Below are 17318 nucleotides of genomic sequence, written 5' to 3'. Positions count from 1 at the left end.
ACAAGTTTTTCTAATCAGGGTAGCCACTCCGCAATGATTTTACAAATACCCAGGGGCGGATTAAAGGAGGGACCACCAGGGGCTATAGCCCCTGGTCCCAGCATCGGGAGGGCCCCGCGAGCTCGAATAAATAATATCATATTACGTATTTGCGTACAGATAATTAAATTTTGCACCTAAAAATTTATATACAATAGTAATATGGAAAGGAATACACGCACTAGTTAAGAATAAGATAATATAAGCAAGCACGTTCAGAGTTCGGACTATAGTAAGTATATCATGACATATACTCATTGTAATCTGAAGCCAGTTGCTTAGATTATCACAAAAGCACCATCGATGGCACTTGGAGGTTTACCACAGAAGCCGGTCGAACGTCGACGCATGTTTTAGTTCGCGAAAAACGCCATAGTTTCGGCGCTTCAGAAGGCGCCGCCGTTCGGCGAGCGGGCACCACTCGATACTTGTTTAATGTTTATTTCCCGGAAAAACAACGAAAAACGAATGACGAAGTTCGTACTAGTGATGGACGATATGGCGATTTTGAACTATCAGTGAAAATAGATATGGCGATTTTTGAATCGCGGCTATTTTGTATAGCTATAGCGATTTTTAACAAGCGAATGTGCAATTTGTATTCTTGGATATAAAAAAGAAATGTTTAAGTTTGTTTACCGGAGTAGATTGAATGTTATACATTAACTAGCAGAACCGGCAGACGTTGTTCTGCCCTAAATTTGGCCTGTCTGCATACATTTTAATAAGCTTTTTCCGTCCAACTCTGCCCTACACCTCTACACTTTTTCCTAATCTCTTTATTCACTCCTCCCTCCGTCTTTTTCGCTTCATCTCCACCTTCGTCTCATTCTATCTCTTTCGCAGTCTCCTTTTCTCTTCTCTCAAGTTTTTCTCCTTCTTCTTCATCTCTTATTGCCAGTCCCAGAGGGTGGTATGTATTTTGTTCCAGTCCCATTCCGAGTCTCAGTCCCAGTCCCACTCCGAGTCTCAGCCTCAGTCCCAGTCCTAGTCCTAATCCCAGTCCCAGTCCGTCGTTATTATGAAAAAAAAAAAAAATAAATAAATAAATGTAAGGCGCGATAACCTCCGAAGAGATCTAAGGCCGAGCTTCTCTTCCAATTTGCGTCGTGCTCCTCTTGATTTTTTCCTACAAATTGGCCGGACGGGACCTACATGTTTTATGCCGACTCCGAACGGCATCTGCAAGGCAGAAAGGCAGACGAGTTTTCACTGAGAGCTTTTCATGGCAGAAATACAATCGGAGCGCTTGCCAGACACTGCCGAGGGGCGACCCCGCTTAGAAAAATTTTCTTCTAATTGAAAAATCTTATTTCTAAAATTTTGATGTTGCTTTGCCCGGGAGTTGAACCCAGGGCATACGGTGTGATAGGCGGAGCACGCTACCATCACACCACGGTGGCCGCCAATTATCATTATTATACTTCCCGGAAAAAAGCATCGTAAATACTAATATAGGCAAATTTATATACGAAATGTCAGGCAAATGGAATAGGGCGTATGCAAATAAGTATGTGGGTATTATTAATTCATGTCTTTATTTCGGCTTCGCATGCATATTTATCAGTTTTGTCAGGTTGATGCGACTAAATCGAATATCACAATGAACTCCAGAGCTCTCAGCAACAGCTTTCATTTGATATCCATAATACACACACATTCTAGGGGTATCCGGGTCCATGTTTTGGCCTATATTTCGAGACCCTAGTCACTCGGCGGTGTAAAATTTACTCTGTATTATAGCACACATCAACAGCATCAATTTGATACCCATAATACCCACGTTTTGGGCTATATCTCGAGACCCTATCCTCCTTGTACGCATACAAAAAAGGTTGCCGAAGCACATACTGAAGCGCATCACTCGATTAACTCAGTGCATCGCCGTGCAGATGTTGCCTTCGCGCTTTACTAACATGCGTAAAATGCCTACATACTACACAAGCACAACGCTTTGTTCGCATGATCTGGAAGTCTCCCATCCATAGTACTCCAAGGTAGGACATAGATGTAACTATTCTAGATTGCATAGTCCAGAAGACAATTATAGACATGTAAAATAGATTTAAGTTAGGCTTAGGAAAGCCGTAATAAATAAATACATTTATACATTTATACAAGTTGTATGAAAATTATTCTGTACTGTAGCACTCATCAACAGCTTTCATTTGATATCCATATTGTATAAACACATTCTAGGGGTACCCGGGTCCATGTTTTGGGCTATATCTTGAGACCCTAGCCTCCCAGTTGTATGAAAATTATCCTGTACTATAGCACTCATCAACAGCTTTCATTTGATATCCATATTGTATAAACAAATTCTAGGGGTACCCGGGTCCATGTTTTGGGCTATATCTCGAGACCCTAGCCTCCCAGTTGTATGAAAATTATTCTGTACTATAGCACTCATCAAAAGCTTTCAGTTGATATCCATATTGTATAAACACATTCTAGGGGTACCCGGCTCCATGTTTTGGGCTATTTCTCGAGACCCTAGCCTCCCAGTTGTATGAAAATTATCCTGTACTATAGCACTCATCAACAGCTTTCATTTGATATCCATATTGTATAAACACATTGTAGGGGTACCCGGGTCCACGTTTTGGGCTATATCTCGAGACCCTAGCCTCCCAGTTGTATGAAAATTATCCTGTACTATAGCACTCATCAACAGCTTTCATTGGATATCCATATTGTATAAACACATTCTAGGGGTACCCGGGTCCACGTTTGGGCTATATCTCGAGACCCTAGCCTCCCAATTGTATGAAAATTATCCTATACTATAGCAGTCATCAACAGCTTTCATTTTATATCCATATTGTATAAACACATTGTAGGGGTACCCGGGTCCACGTTTTGGGCTATATCTCGAGACCCTAGCCTCCCAGTTGTATGAAAATTATCCTGTACTATAGCACTCATCAACAGCTTTCATTTGATATCCATATTGTATAAACACATTCTAGGTGTACCCGGGTCCACGTTTGGGCTATATCTCGAGACCCTAGCCTCCCAGTTGTATGAAAATTATCCTGTACTATAGCACTCATCAACAGCTTTCATTGGATATCCATATTGTATAAACACATTCTAGGGGTACCCGGGTCCACGTTTGGGCTATATCTCGAGACCCTAGCCTCCCAGTTGTATGAAAATTATTCTGTACTGTAGCACTCATCAACAGCTTTCATTTGATATCCATATTGTATAAACACATTCTAGGGGTACCCGGGTCCATGTTTTGGGCTATATCTTGAGACCCTAGCCTCCCAGTTGTATGAAAATTATCCTGTACTATAGCACTCATCAACAGCTTTCATTTGATGTCCATATTGTATAAACACATTCTAGGGGTACCCGCGTCCATGTTTTGGGCTATATCTCGAGACCCTAGCCTCCCAATTGTATGAAAATTATCCTATACTATAGCAGTCATCAACAGCTTTCATTTTATATCCATATTGTATAAACACATTGTAGGGGTACCCGGGTCCACGTTTTGGGCTATATCTCGAGACCCTAGCCTCCCAGTTGTGTGAAAGTTATCCTGTACTATAGCACTCATCAACAGCTTTCATTTGATATCCATATTGTATAAACACATTCTAGGGGTACCCGCGTCCATGTTTTGGGCTATATCTCGAGACCCTAGCCTCCCAGTTGTATGAAAATTATCCTGTACTATAGCACTCATCAACAGCTTTCATTTGATATCCATATTGTATAAACACATTCTAGGGGTACCCGGGTCCATGTTTTGGGCTATATCTCGAGACCCTAGCCTCCCAGTTGTGTGAAAATTATCCTGTACTATAGCACTCATCAACAGCTTTCATTTGATATCCATATTGTATAAACACATTCTAGGGGTACCCGGGTCCATGTTTTGGGCTATATCTCGAGACCCTAGCCTCCCAGTTGTGTGAAAATTATCCTGTACTATAGCACTCATCAACAGCTTTCATTTGATATCCATATTGTATAAACACATTCTAGGGGTACAAGCGTCCATGTTTTGGGCTATATCTCGAGACCCTAACCTCCCAGTTGTATGAAAATTATCCTGTACTATAGCACTCATCAACAGCTTTCATTTGATATCCATATTGTATAAACACATTGTAGGGGTACCCGGGTCCACGTTTTGGGCTATATCTCGAGACCCTAGCCCCCCAGTTGTATGAAAATTATCCTGTACTATAGCACTCATCAACAGCTTTCATTGGATATCCATATCGTATAAATACATTCTAGGGGTACCCGAGTCCACGTTTTGGGCTATATCTCGAGACCCTAGCCTCCCAGTTGTATGAAAATTATCCAGTACTATAGCACTCATCAACAGCTTTCATTTGATATCCATATTGTATAAACACATTCTAGGGGTACCCGGGTCCACGTTTTGGGCTATATCTCGAGACCCTAGCCTCCCAGTTGTATGAAAATTATCCTGTACTATAGCACTCATCAACAGCTTTCATTTGATATCCATATTGTAAAAACACATTCTATGGGTACCCGGGTCCACGTTTGGCCTATATATCGAGACCCTAGCCTCCCAGTTGTATGAAAATTATCCTGTACTATAGCACTCATCAACAGCTTTCATTTGATATCCATATTGTATAAACACATTCTAGGGGTACCCGGGTCCATGTTTTGGGCTATATCTCGAGACCCTAGCCTCCCAGTTGTATGAAAATTATCCTGTACTATAGCACTCATCAACAGCTTTCATTTGATGTCCATATTGTATAAACACATTGTAGGGGTACCCGGGTCCACGATTTGGGCTATATCTCGAGACCCTAGCCTCCCAGTTGTATGAAAATTACCCTGTACTATAGCACTCATCAACAGCTTTCATTTGATATCCATATTGTATAAACACATTCTAGGGGTACCCGTGTTCACGTTTTGGGTTATATCTCGAGACCCTAGCCTCCCAGTTGTATGAAAATTATCCTGTACTATAGCACTCATCAACAGTTTTCATTTTATATCCATATTGTATAAACACATTCTAGGGGTACCCGGGTCCACGTTTTGGGCTATATCTCGAGACCCTAGCCTCCCAGTTGTATGAAAATTATCCTGTAATATAGCACTCATCAACAGCTTTCATTTGATATCCATATTGTATAAACACATTCTAGGGGTACCCGGGTCCACGTTTTGAGCTATATCTCGAGACCCTAGCCTCCCAGTTGTATGAAAATTATCGTGTACTATAGCACTCATCAACAGCTTTCATTTGATATCCATATTGTATAAGCACATTCTAGGGGTACCCGGGTCCACGTTTTTGGCTATATCTCGAGACCCTAGCCTCCCAGTTGTATGAAAATTATCCTGTACTTTAGCACTCATCAACAGCTTTCATTTGACATCCATATTGTATAAACACATTCTAGGGGTATCCGGGTCCACGTTTTGGCCTATATCTCGAGACCCTAGTCACCAAGGGGTATGAAAATTATCCTGTACTATTGCACTCATTAGCAGCTTTCATTTGATATCCATATTGTATAAACACATTCTAGGGGTACCCGGGTCCACGTTTTGATCTCAAGACCCTACACGCGAAAAAAAGGTAGACGTTGGCCGATTCTCAGACCTACCCAATATGCTCACAAAATTTCATGAGAATCGGTTCAGCCGTTTCGGAGGAGTTCGGCCTCTAAAACCGTGACAGAAGAATTTTATATATTAGATTTAGTTTAGTATACAGAATATATGAACCAAAATTGCAATAAAAAGAAAAAAATATGTACCTTTTATTGTAAACTGATGTAATGTGAAATTCTAATTTTCTGAGATATTATGATATATTATTAACTGGCTGACTACATTATGTTCAGTATCGTATTACACTCAATGAGATGAAACTAGCGGAAACAGATGTCTATGCATCTTTGTTTTATAAATTTTGCTAATTGAAAATGCTTTGATTTTTAAATGTAAGATGAATCAACCCAAAATAAATCTGTATATGTAACACCATAAAAACATGATTTATTTACTATTATTTTTATACTACACCGATGTATTCAGAAATACTCCGTATGAATTTATTCTGAAAGTTGTATTTGGCTGCATAATGTTTTGATAGTAGAGTAAACAATTTGAATGAAAATTGCAGAGCAAAAATATAGCAAATTCTTCAAACTATTATAAAAATATTTTTTAACAGAAAATTAGCCACCCAAATTGACTTACCACTTTCAGTGCCCTAGAAATAAGCCCGCTTAACTTTAACTTCCACGAAAAAAAAAAAAATCTTAACTTTAACTTTAACTTTAACTTTTACTTTAACTTTACTTTAACTTTAACTTTAAATTTAACTTTAACCTTAACTTTAACTTTAACCTTAACTTTAACCTTAACTTTAACCTTAACTTTAACTTTAACTTTACCTTTGACTTTAACTTTAACTTTAACTTTCATTTTAACTTAAACTTCAACTTTATTTTTAACTTTAACTTTAACTTTCGCTTTAACTTTAACATTCACTTTAACTGTAACTTTAACTTTAACTTTAACTTCAACTTTATTTTTAACTTTAACTATCAACTTTCGCTTTAACTTTAACATTCACTTCAACTTTAACTTTAACTTTATATTTAACTTTAACTTTAACTTCAACTTTAACCTTAACTTTAACTTTAACTTTGACTTTAACTTTAACTTTAACTTTAACCTTAACTTTAACTTTAGCTTTAACTTCCACTTTAACTTTAACTTTAATTTTAACTTTATTTTTAACTTTAACTTTAACTTTCGCTTTAACTTTAACATTCACTTTAACTTTAACTTTAAATTTAACTTTATCTTTAACCTTAACTTTAACTTTGACTTTAACTTTAACTTTCACTTTAACTTTAACTTTAACCTTAACTTTAACTTTATTTTTAACTTTAACTTTAACTTTAACTTTAACTTTCGCTTTAACTTTAACATTCAGTTTAACTTTAACTTTCACTTTAACTTTAACTTTATTTTTAACTTTAACTTTAACTTTCGCTTTAACTTTAACATTCACTTTAACTTTAACTTTAACTTCAACTTTAACTTTAAACTTAACTTTAACTTCAACTTTAAACTTAACAAGCAGCAACTTTTGTGGTAAAACCTGTGGAAGGCAAAAGCTATGCCCAGGTACTAGGGGCCATACGCGGCCAGCTCCGCCCTAATGACACAGGTACGGTGGTACGGTCAGCACGAAAAACCAAATCTGGTAACGTACTGATTGAAACGGCGCGCTGCAGTGACCAGACGGCCTTCAGAGCAGCTATAGGTAGTGCAGTAGGAGAGGTCGGTGAAGCACAACAGCTCTCCAAGCGGATGAAGTTGGAAGTACTTGGCATGGACTGTCTCACAACTGAAACAGAAATCCAAGACGCAATAAGGAGGGAGGTCGGAAAAGAAGAAATCACTAGACCTCTCCGTGTCTCTGTGTTCGCAGCAAACCAAAGAGAACAGAAAATGGCGGTCGTCGAAGTGGACGAGAATATTGGCAACGCCCTACTCAAAAAAGGTAAAATTCCTATCGGATGGATACAGTGCCGAATCAGACAGCGAGCAGAAGTACAACGCTGCTTTAGGTGTCTCGGCTACGGACACCGGAAGGCAGAATGCAAGGGTCCAGACAGGAGTAACGCCTGCTGGAAGTGTGGGCAAAGCGGCCACAAAGCTTCGCCCTGTACCCAGCTCCAAAATAATACCTGTGTAATACACAGAAGCTCGATTATGTCCCTGGATCTGGAGCATGCAGCATTTTCAGAGCGGCACTCGCTGTTGCAAAGGCCAAAGTCTCAATTCAATAGTGATTAGTTTTATCCAAGGCAACCTAAACCGGAGCAGACTTGCTGATGAGCTACTACAACAGTTGGTCTTAGACCATAAAGCTAACAGCGTTATCATCAGCGAACCCTATAGAGCCCGAAATGATTGGCATATAGACAACACCGGCACCGCCGCAATCTGGATGACAGATGCAAACGCCAATATTGTGAACCGTGTTGCCGGACAAGGCTACGTCCGCCTAACTACGAATAATACCACAATAGTAAGCTGCTACTTGTCCCCGAATGATCCCATTCAAACGTTCAGGGAGAAGCTTGAACTTATTGAAGACGACCTGAGGGACTTAACTAGTAACCTGGTTGTGGCGGGAGACTTTAACGCAAGAGCCGTCGAATGGGGAATGCCGCAGACTAACACTCGTGGAAGGTTAGTCCTTGAGATGGCAGCCAGGCTCGGTTTGAACGTGCTTAACACTGGTACGACCCCTACATACCGACGGCCAGGCTTTGGATACTCGATCCCCGATGTAACACTAGTGTCAGAAAGCCTGCTGCTGACCGCTGCTGGATGGAGAGTCATAGAGGATCTGACTGGCAGCGATCACAACTACATCACTTTCCACCTAAACGATCCCGGTCAGAGGCAGATTCCGAACGGGCCACGCAGAACAAAAGCATGGGACGCATCCAAGGTCGACTCTGCCACGTTCTCCGCATCAGTACTGGGGGATGCCCGACGGATAATCAACAACTCCAGTCCGACGGAAGAGACGGTTGAAAAGACAATGAGCTGTCTTCGCCACGCTTGCAACCTCTCTATGCCACGGAGGGGAGTGTGGAGGGGTAAAAAGCAGGTATACTGGTGGAATAGCGAAATCGCGGAGCTGCGGAAAATATGCCACAGGATGCGAAGGCTAGCAACTCGCGCGCGCGGCAGGCCTGAGGCTCTAGAAAAGTCGGAAGCGTACAAAGGAGCGAAGAAAGCTCTTAGTGCTGCCATTAAGCAAAGCAAGCTTAAGTGCTGGAAAGCGCTTTGCGAGGAAGTGGATCGAGACCCATGGGGGCAGGGATATAAGATAGTAATGAAGAAGTTCCGTCCGCCAAACCAGCTGATGGACGAGAACCAAATAAGGAACATTGTGGATGGCCTGTTTCCCACCCAACTGCCTAGGGAGGGCGGGTACGTTACCCATGAAGATCGCAACGTGGAACCATTCGAAGAAGAAGAGCTTAAAACTGCCGTGCGAACTATGAAACCTAGGAAAGCATCTGGGCCCGACGGAATACCCGCGGAGGCAATTAGACTAGCTGCAAACGACTGCCCAGAACTTATGTTGCACATGTACAACAAATGTCTCGAAGAAAGAATTTTCCCCACCATATGGAAGACAGCACGACTGGTTCTCATTCCAAAAGGGAAAGGAGATCCCAACTCTCCATCATCCTACCGTCCCCTATGTATGTTGGACACAGCAGGGAAATTGATGGAGAGTCTCCTGAAGCAACGCCTCACCAGAGCGTTACAGGACGCCGGAGGACTGTCGCCCAGACAGCATGGTTTTCGGAGGGGGCACTCTACAATAGATGCCATAGCAGAAGTTATAGACGCAGTCAAGAAAGCCGAGACAGCGTGCCACAGAGCAAGACCTATAGTGTTGCTGGTCACGCTGGACGTCAAAAACGCTTTTAACTCAGCTAGGTGGGAGGACATGCTTGAGGCACTAGAAAGCACTTTCAAAGTACCGCAATATTTGTTAGAAATTTTAAGGGACTACCTAAGAGAGAGGTATCTAATATATGAAAGTACTCACGGTCAAAAAAAGGTAAAAATAACAGGTGGAGCAGCCCAGGGTTCGGTACTAGGTCCCGATCTCTGGAATATAACTTACGACAGTCTTCTTCGATTAGACATGCCAGAAAGCACCTTCCTCGTTGCATTTGCAGACGACGTGGCAGCTGTGATAACAGCACCAAGCTGCGAGCTGGCACAGCTAAAATTAAACCAGGTCATGCGTAATGTAAATAGGTGGATGGCTGAGCACGGTCTCCAGTTAGCTACAGCCAAAACAGAGATCGTCATCCTCACAAAGAAACGTATTCCCACTACCAGGAACATGATGGTTGGGGACCAGGCAATAGAAACACTCGCTTCAACGAAATATCTGGGAGTGAGGTTAGACAGCAAACTCAACTTCTCGGATCACATACGAGGGACCTGCGAAAGAGCTGCACGCATAATAGCGCAGTTGAGTAGATTAATGGCAAACACAGGTGGCCCAAAGCCATGCACAAGGAAGTTGCTTGCATCAGCCTCGGATTCTATACTCTTATATGGTGCAGAAATCTGGGCGGACGCAATGAAATACCGGAAGAACCGAGTCGCCCTCACCTCGGTCCAACGCAGAGGGGCGCTGCGAATATCTTCGGCTTACCGCACGGTATCAGCTGAAGCTGTCCTGGTCGTTGCGGGAACCATACCGATATATCTTCTCGTTGAGGAAAGAAAAACAATATATGACAACGGATCGCAAGCAAGTAGAGCTGCTGTTGCCATGCAGGCGCGAGAAGAATCGATCCGATGTTGGCAAGATCAGTGGAGCAACAGCATCGTAGGAAAGTGGACTAGGGAACTAATCCCTGAACTTGATCCATGGTTGAAGCGACCGCACGGAGAGGTAGACTTTTACCTGACCCAGTTTCTAACGGGACATGGTTACTTCCGCAAATACCTACACAGAATGGGTAAGGTTGATAGCCCGAGCTGCCTGTACTGTGGGGAAATAGACGATGTACGCCACACCTTCTTCGAATGCAGGCACTTCTCCCATCAGCGAAGGAGGGTAGAAGAGGTACTTGGCGACCTATCCCCGGGCAGTGTCATTAATAACATGACCTGTCGAAGAGACAGATGGGATACGGTCAGCACATATGTGAGGCATATACTTACCAGTAAACGAGAAGACGGATGCCTAGCCCATTAGCGTGAGAGTAGCCATAGAGCTCACGTAGCGCGCACCCGTACCCGAAGTAATGCTAAACGCGGTCCCAGGTACGGGGATTTGCGCGGGCCGTGGGAGGTTAGGTTTTAGTGGGTAGGCCTTCATGGAAGAAGGGAGTCCTACACTCGGAGAGTCTCGCAGTGAGGCTTAAATATCCCGGTCAGTGCATAAAGCATTTCCTCCTTCCACGAAACACAAAAAAAAAAAAAAAAAAAAAAAAAACTTAACTTTAACTTTCACTTTAACTTTAACATTCACTTTAACTTTAACATTCACTTTAACTTTAACTTTAACTTTATGATCCGGGGTGGGCGTGAGCTTAGCACCTGCTAACAAGCCAACCTAATATAAACGCACGCAAGTCATTTTCTGTCAAAAATGTCTCATGCACATACAACTTGTATGAGAGCAACTCAAATTGAATTTGCTGCGTGAAAACCGAACTCGATTTCCAATTTTTGTTCTGCCTGACATTTAGATTTGACGTTTGCACACATGCTTTGCATTGTCGCAACGCTCGCTTAAGCCGGAGTCATTGGTCCCGTATGTCGTATCGCTGTATCCGTATCCCTAACGTAATCAGCTGTTTATCGTTACGACGGTAAACCAAAACCCAATTGGTTGGCTACGATACGGTTACGACCTTAGCGGCACCAATAATCGATTGCATTGATTCTCATAAGGTTGGTCGAATCAGCTGTTAAAAGGTTACCGATACGGTTACCGATAAAGCACCAATATCTCCAGCTTTAAGCTGGAGTCATTGGTGCCGTATGTCGTATCGCTGTATCCGTATCCCTAACGTAATCAGCTGTTTATCGTTACGACGGTAAACCAAACCCCAATTGGTTGGCTACGATACGGTTACGATCTTAGCGGCACCAATAAGCATTGATTCTCATAAGGTTGGTCGAATCAGCTGTTAAAAGGTTACCGATACGATTACCGATAAAGCACCAATGTCTCCAGCTTTATTTGGGTTAGGGCCAAAGACGCTGGTTGTTTGCGTGCGCTAAAAAAAAACGCAGTGCGGTTTTATTAGGTTGGCTTGTAAGCGACCATATACGATAAGCGATAGCACAATGGCTACTTCGTGAAAATGAACGAAAGCTCTTTTAGTTTGATTTCGATGGTCGTACGGTGAGGAAGTATCGCACGCGCGCTTAAAACAGAGTACCAAAGAGTGCGTGTGACACATGTTAACCGTTCAAGCATTGAAATCAAACTAAATAAATAATTGATTTTGCTTTCGTGCTCGCTACGCGTTCGTGTTTACTAACACATTCTCAATTTGGTAACCTGCCCACCGCTTATTATGATAGAGATCCAATTTTATGTATTTGGCCTGTTGCTAACACCGAACCTTTACGAACCTTTTCGAGCCTTTTCGGATCTTTTTTGACAAATATCCGTTACGGTTTTTTTTGATTTAGTCACCAAGCCCGCGATAAAATCTATGCAATAGCTTAAAATTTGAGGGGCTAAAGAACAGATAATGTTGGCATTATGGTAGGCAGAAATCGAGGCGTAGTAACTTTATTAAGGCAACATCAAACTAATATCATTTTAGTTGCGTGTGTTAGCCACTCGATTCTATGACCGTTTCACCCCAGCGGGTTAGGGGGATTAGAATATACCAGCGGTAGGGGTTGTGTAGCGCAACCGTCTTGAGGGCTTGCCAGTGAAATATATAGCTTCTCCAACCCAATTGTCAACCTCACCTATCCGTAGCGAATCCTGTTTCATTAAAAGCCGAGGCTCTGGCGACCCCAAGTTCCTCATGGAACTAGGGGGTGGGGAGGGCGGGATGGCCTAGAAGGTTTAATGTGGTCATATAAATCGTTCCCGACATGGTCGGGCTAGTACCTTAATGGTGCTTTGTTACCAGAACGTACCGGATCTATATCCAGCAAAGGACCATCAACATCGATAACACTCCACAAAGCCTTCGGGGAGTGTCTTTATCGTTAATACAACAACAATAACAACAATTGTTTCATCCGCTTCGAAACCGCTTCCGAGAGAAACTGAAACATTTAACTGGCTTTCTAAGTCTACATGTCCACAAAAGAGCCATATAAAGTAAAACTTACGTAAGGAATTATTATAAGCCCTAAGTTAGAATATAACAACTTTATTATAAGGCTTATCGACCAACAAAAAATAAGGCTTACTTACATTATTATTAAAAGAAACTACTTGCTGTATTAGGACATTTTTTTTTTAGGTTTATATATATCCCGCACAAAATCAGGCCTACATAAGTTGTTATAATAACGAGGTTGAATAAGGATTGGTGTACCCATAGTATAACCTTATTATAAGTTTTATTGCAAACAAAACTTTCTTGGTCTCATAATAAGATACCATCTGACTTCAAATTCCCTTATTCATATTCAGAATAACCTATTTCAGAACTTTATTTAACCGGGGCTCATTCATCGGCTGTGGTTCGGCCAGCCCAGAAAGTGTCATGAAAATATCAAATTTCATTTGTCAGATATCGTTTGGAGTTGGTGTAAAACACATACTAAAAATTTTAAAAATAAGTTCTCAGACAGTGTGGAATGTAGAGCTTACATCTTACACGGTTTTTTTTTTCTTTAATTACAAAAAATAGATTTCCTTATTAAAAATAGTTTTATCGGCGTTCTTATTTTGCAAATAAAAAACAATTTACCTCAAATATATTACGAAAACTTATAGACTATAGTGGAGTTTTATTTATCACGTACCCCTTTTAAATTAAAACACGGACTGAAATTGGAGTAAAAATGATGTCTGTTATGAAAAAAATTAATGAAATGCATAGAAAGAAACTTTAAGCTTTTTTCTTAGCCTTAAAAAATTTTATTTAGCCTTTTTTAGCGTTTTATTTTTGTCAATCTAGCCTTCTTTCTGAAAAAGTTCTGGCAACACTGATTTTGATGTACATCTAACACATAAACAAATGAGCCAAGATCCTGCATTCTGGAATTGATGTATTTGTAATCGCATTTGAAAAAAAGTTTGATGACGTATTAGCGCTTTTGACATTTTTCGATTTGTTACAGTTCTCTCATATTTCGCTACCAGTGTTCGGAGTATTTAAAGCTGTTACCTGAGTAAACGACTACGCCTGAGTAAAAATTAAATTTTGGGAGTAAATTTTTTCTTCCTTTTTGAAAGCGGGCGAACAACTAACATCAAGTTGATTTGGTGGCTTGGCAAACCTTTCGATTGGGTTTTTGTTATGCAATTTTTCTCAGCAAAAAAGTTATCTGGACAAGACGAAGTACTTCTGTCATCGTGGCCTTTGTAGCCACGTCACTGTTGACGGATATAAATTCGAGACTGTGAATGTTTTCGTCTATTTGGGAAGAGGAGCATTCAAAGCAAAAGCAATGTCGGCCTAGAAATCAAACGGAGAATAACTCTTGCAAACAAGTGCTTCTTTAGGTAATAGAAAAGTAAAGGCTTCTCTCGCTGAACAAAATTCTCACTCTACAAGTCACTCATCATACCTATCCAGATGTATGACTCGGAATCATGGAAGGTGTCGAGAGAAGATAAGATGGCTTTTGGAATATTCGAGAGAAAAGTTCTTCGGAAGATTTATAGTCCGATCCGTTATGTCGACGGCGAATATCGAAAAAAACACAGAAAGCTTCGCTAGCTAGGTCATGTTATGCGGATGAACGAATACGCCCAATTGGCGACTGTTATCGCAAAACAGGGTTAGCTGACCTCACTGACTCAACGTACTTCTTTTGATGTGCTGTATGCTGAATTTTGGCAGGATTTACAGATCGCGTCCGGACACATTTTTTGCTTATATTTTACTCCTTCTATTCTCATTCCGTACGAATAAAGTACAAAAACTGTGAGTAAAATGTGAACGAACATGTCTCAAGCCACGGACAATGAACTCACGTCATTTCATTCAATCGTCACTTGTAAGCAATCAGCTTTTCATACGTATACAATGAAAACTTCAACCAAAAGATATTAGGTAGTACCTAATACTATTTAGTTTTCAACTCGACCCAAATAAACCTTTAAGATAAAAAATGTAGTAGGAGGTAAGAGCGAAGCAAAATACTCCCATTGGGATAAATGAACACTGCTTCAGCAATGAAACATGTTGTCAAAAGCGTGACGTCACGCCGAGAAAATTTATTTCACAGCTAACTATGATTTTTTTTGCTCTCTCATTTTTTAATTCGCGATCTGATTATTGGTTCATCAGTGCACGGACCTAGAAGGAAGTTGGTAGATTTATTTATTTTTTTTTCAAAGAAAACAATAGCTACACTTTATATTTGCACAAAACAATTCATATTTTATTGTAAAACAAATAAAGCACATTTCACGGAAATAACACTTTAAAAAATCATGTAAACAAAATAAAAAAAATCATTTAAATTTGTATATATGTATGAACAATGTACACTGTACACAGCTTATGCGTATATGATACTTGCTTTTTTCCTGTATTTTGAGTTCCAATGTACCAGTATTTTTCTGCCCCAAAATAACCGCCTTTGGCATGATATCGTTTACTTAAAACTTTTTTTTACTTTCGTTCAAAATTATTCATAAAAAACTGATGAAAATAGCACAGGAAAATATTTGTCTACTACATTTCTTTCATTAACAAATTTATTTCTTGTTTGATTTTGTGCATAAATTTTTCAAAAAAAAAACCGAATTCTCCATGGTTCAACTCCATGGTTCAACAATATGGTAGGCTCATCTGTAATAACAAAATATGTCTGTTCAAATTGACAAAATCTGTGTATTGGTGTTGGTGCGAATGGTATGGAATGTAAACATAAAGCTTAGCAGTTTTTGTATGTGTAAGAAAATATTGCCAATGTGTTGGTTTCATTTTGAGATTGCCACCTCCTTTTGACAATCCCATTGACCATGCAATGAAATAAATATAATCAGCTGATGAGATGAGCCAACCATATAATTGAGCCATGGAATTCTCAACAAAAAAAATTGTCAGAAAAAACAAAAGAAAATTCTAGTGCCATATGGGCGTTATTGAATACAAGGAACAAAATTACCTTCTACAAATTCAAATTTTTTATAAAAGCTTATTAATTCAATTGGTGGCTGAAATAAATTCCGTCCGATGCAACACTCTTTTATTAATATTTGATTGGAAATGTTTGAAATTTTTAGTCCATTACGCTTGGCGGTTTTTATGTCATTCATTATAGAGAGAGACAGCGATAGTAATTTACAAATCAGGTGATCCAATCACTTTGGAATTTTGACGTTTATGCAGAAGATATCACACTTAGTCATCATTCACAATGACGACCTTTCTGCGGCTGCACTACTTTGAGGTAATATTGCTAAGGAGCATATTTATTCGCTCAAATTTTCTTCTATAAGACTCTTTTCAGTTCCCAATTTTATCCATCCTTTAAGAATATCGTCGGAAAATATCTTTTCTATTTTTTCCTTATCATATATGTAACATTAATGATCGCCATTCGTTGTCAAGAATTTCCATGGAAGTCTTGTGAAATAGAAAAGCTTTAAGGGAACAATCGTTGTCATCTAACTAGATTGAAAATTTTTTGCATGATAAATTTTCAAAAGGTGTAATTTTTCGTCTTAGAAATTGAATCGTTTCTTAACTTCCTTACAGAGGCAAATGTTGGTAGATTTTTGGGCTTTCGTGGTAGAAGTGGTAGAAAATGAATATAGGTTAAAAGTTGGTATATCTACCAATAAAGTGGTAAAGTCCGTGCACTGTGGTTCATGCATCTCACAGTTAATATTTTCTCATTTAGCTGTCGGTAATTTAACATTTCCAATTCGGAGCAATTCGGAGTGCGCATTTAACAGTGCTCACTTACTAACAAGCCAACCTAATATAACCGCACTGCGTTTTTTTAGCGCACGCAAACAACCGGCGTTTTTGGCCCTAACCCAAATAAGCATGCGTTGCGACAATGTAAAGCATGTGTGCAAACGTCAAATCTAAATGTCACGCAGAACAAAAATTGGAAATCGAGTTAGGTTTTCACGCAGCAAATTCAATTTGAGTTGCTCTCATACGAGTTGTATGTGCATGAGACATTTTTGACAGAAAATGACTTGCGTGCGTTTATATTAGGTTGGCTTGTAAAAGCCCCGTCACGGCCATAACTTTATGGTTTGATTGCAGAGATGATAACAGCACTATCTGTTGCTCTTATGACCGAGCCACAATGAAGTTTTTCCTAAAGATGAGTTCAACGCAATCTTATGTATGCCAGTAACATCCCTGCAAAAACGCTCTCGTCATTCCACGTCATTTTACGGTCATAGGTTATATTCATAGTCACATTTGCATGGGCGTGATTAGGTTTTGTGACCAAATTTTTTGTAGGGATGCCAACCTAATAAAAACGCATTGCCTTTGCGTAGCGCACGCACATAAACTACTTTTTTTGCCCTAACCGAAATAAGCATGCGTTGCGACAAT

The 17318-nt window shown here is 40.2% G+C and overlaps 1 protein-coding gene across 2 annotated transcripts in view; it reads right to left on the bottom strand.

Annotated features, from left to right (window-relative positions):
- Positions 1-17318, bottom strand: part of Ubr3 (Ubr3 ubiquitin ligase) — a 149546-nt gene that overhangs the window by 24920 nt on the left and 107308 nt on the right. The gene's annotated exons all lie outside the window — the stretch shown is intronic.

This window comes from Eurosta solidaginis, chromosome 4 (assembly GCF_040869045.1).
Source record: "Eurosta solidaginis isolate ZX-2024a chromosome 4, ASM4086904v1, whole genome shotgun sequence".
Taxonomy (NCBI): Eukaryota; Metazoa; Arthropoda; class Insecta; order Diptera; family Tephritidae; genus Eurosta; species Eurosta solidaginis.
This window is presented reverse-complemented; position numbering and strand designations above follow the sequence as displayed.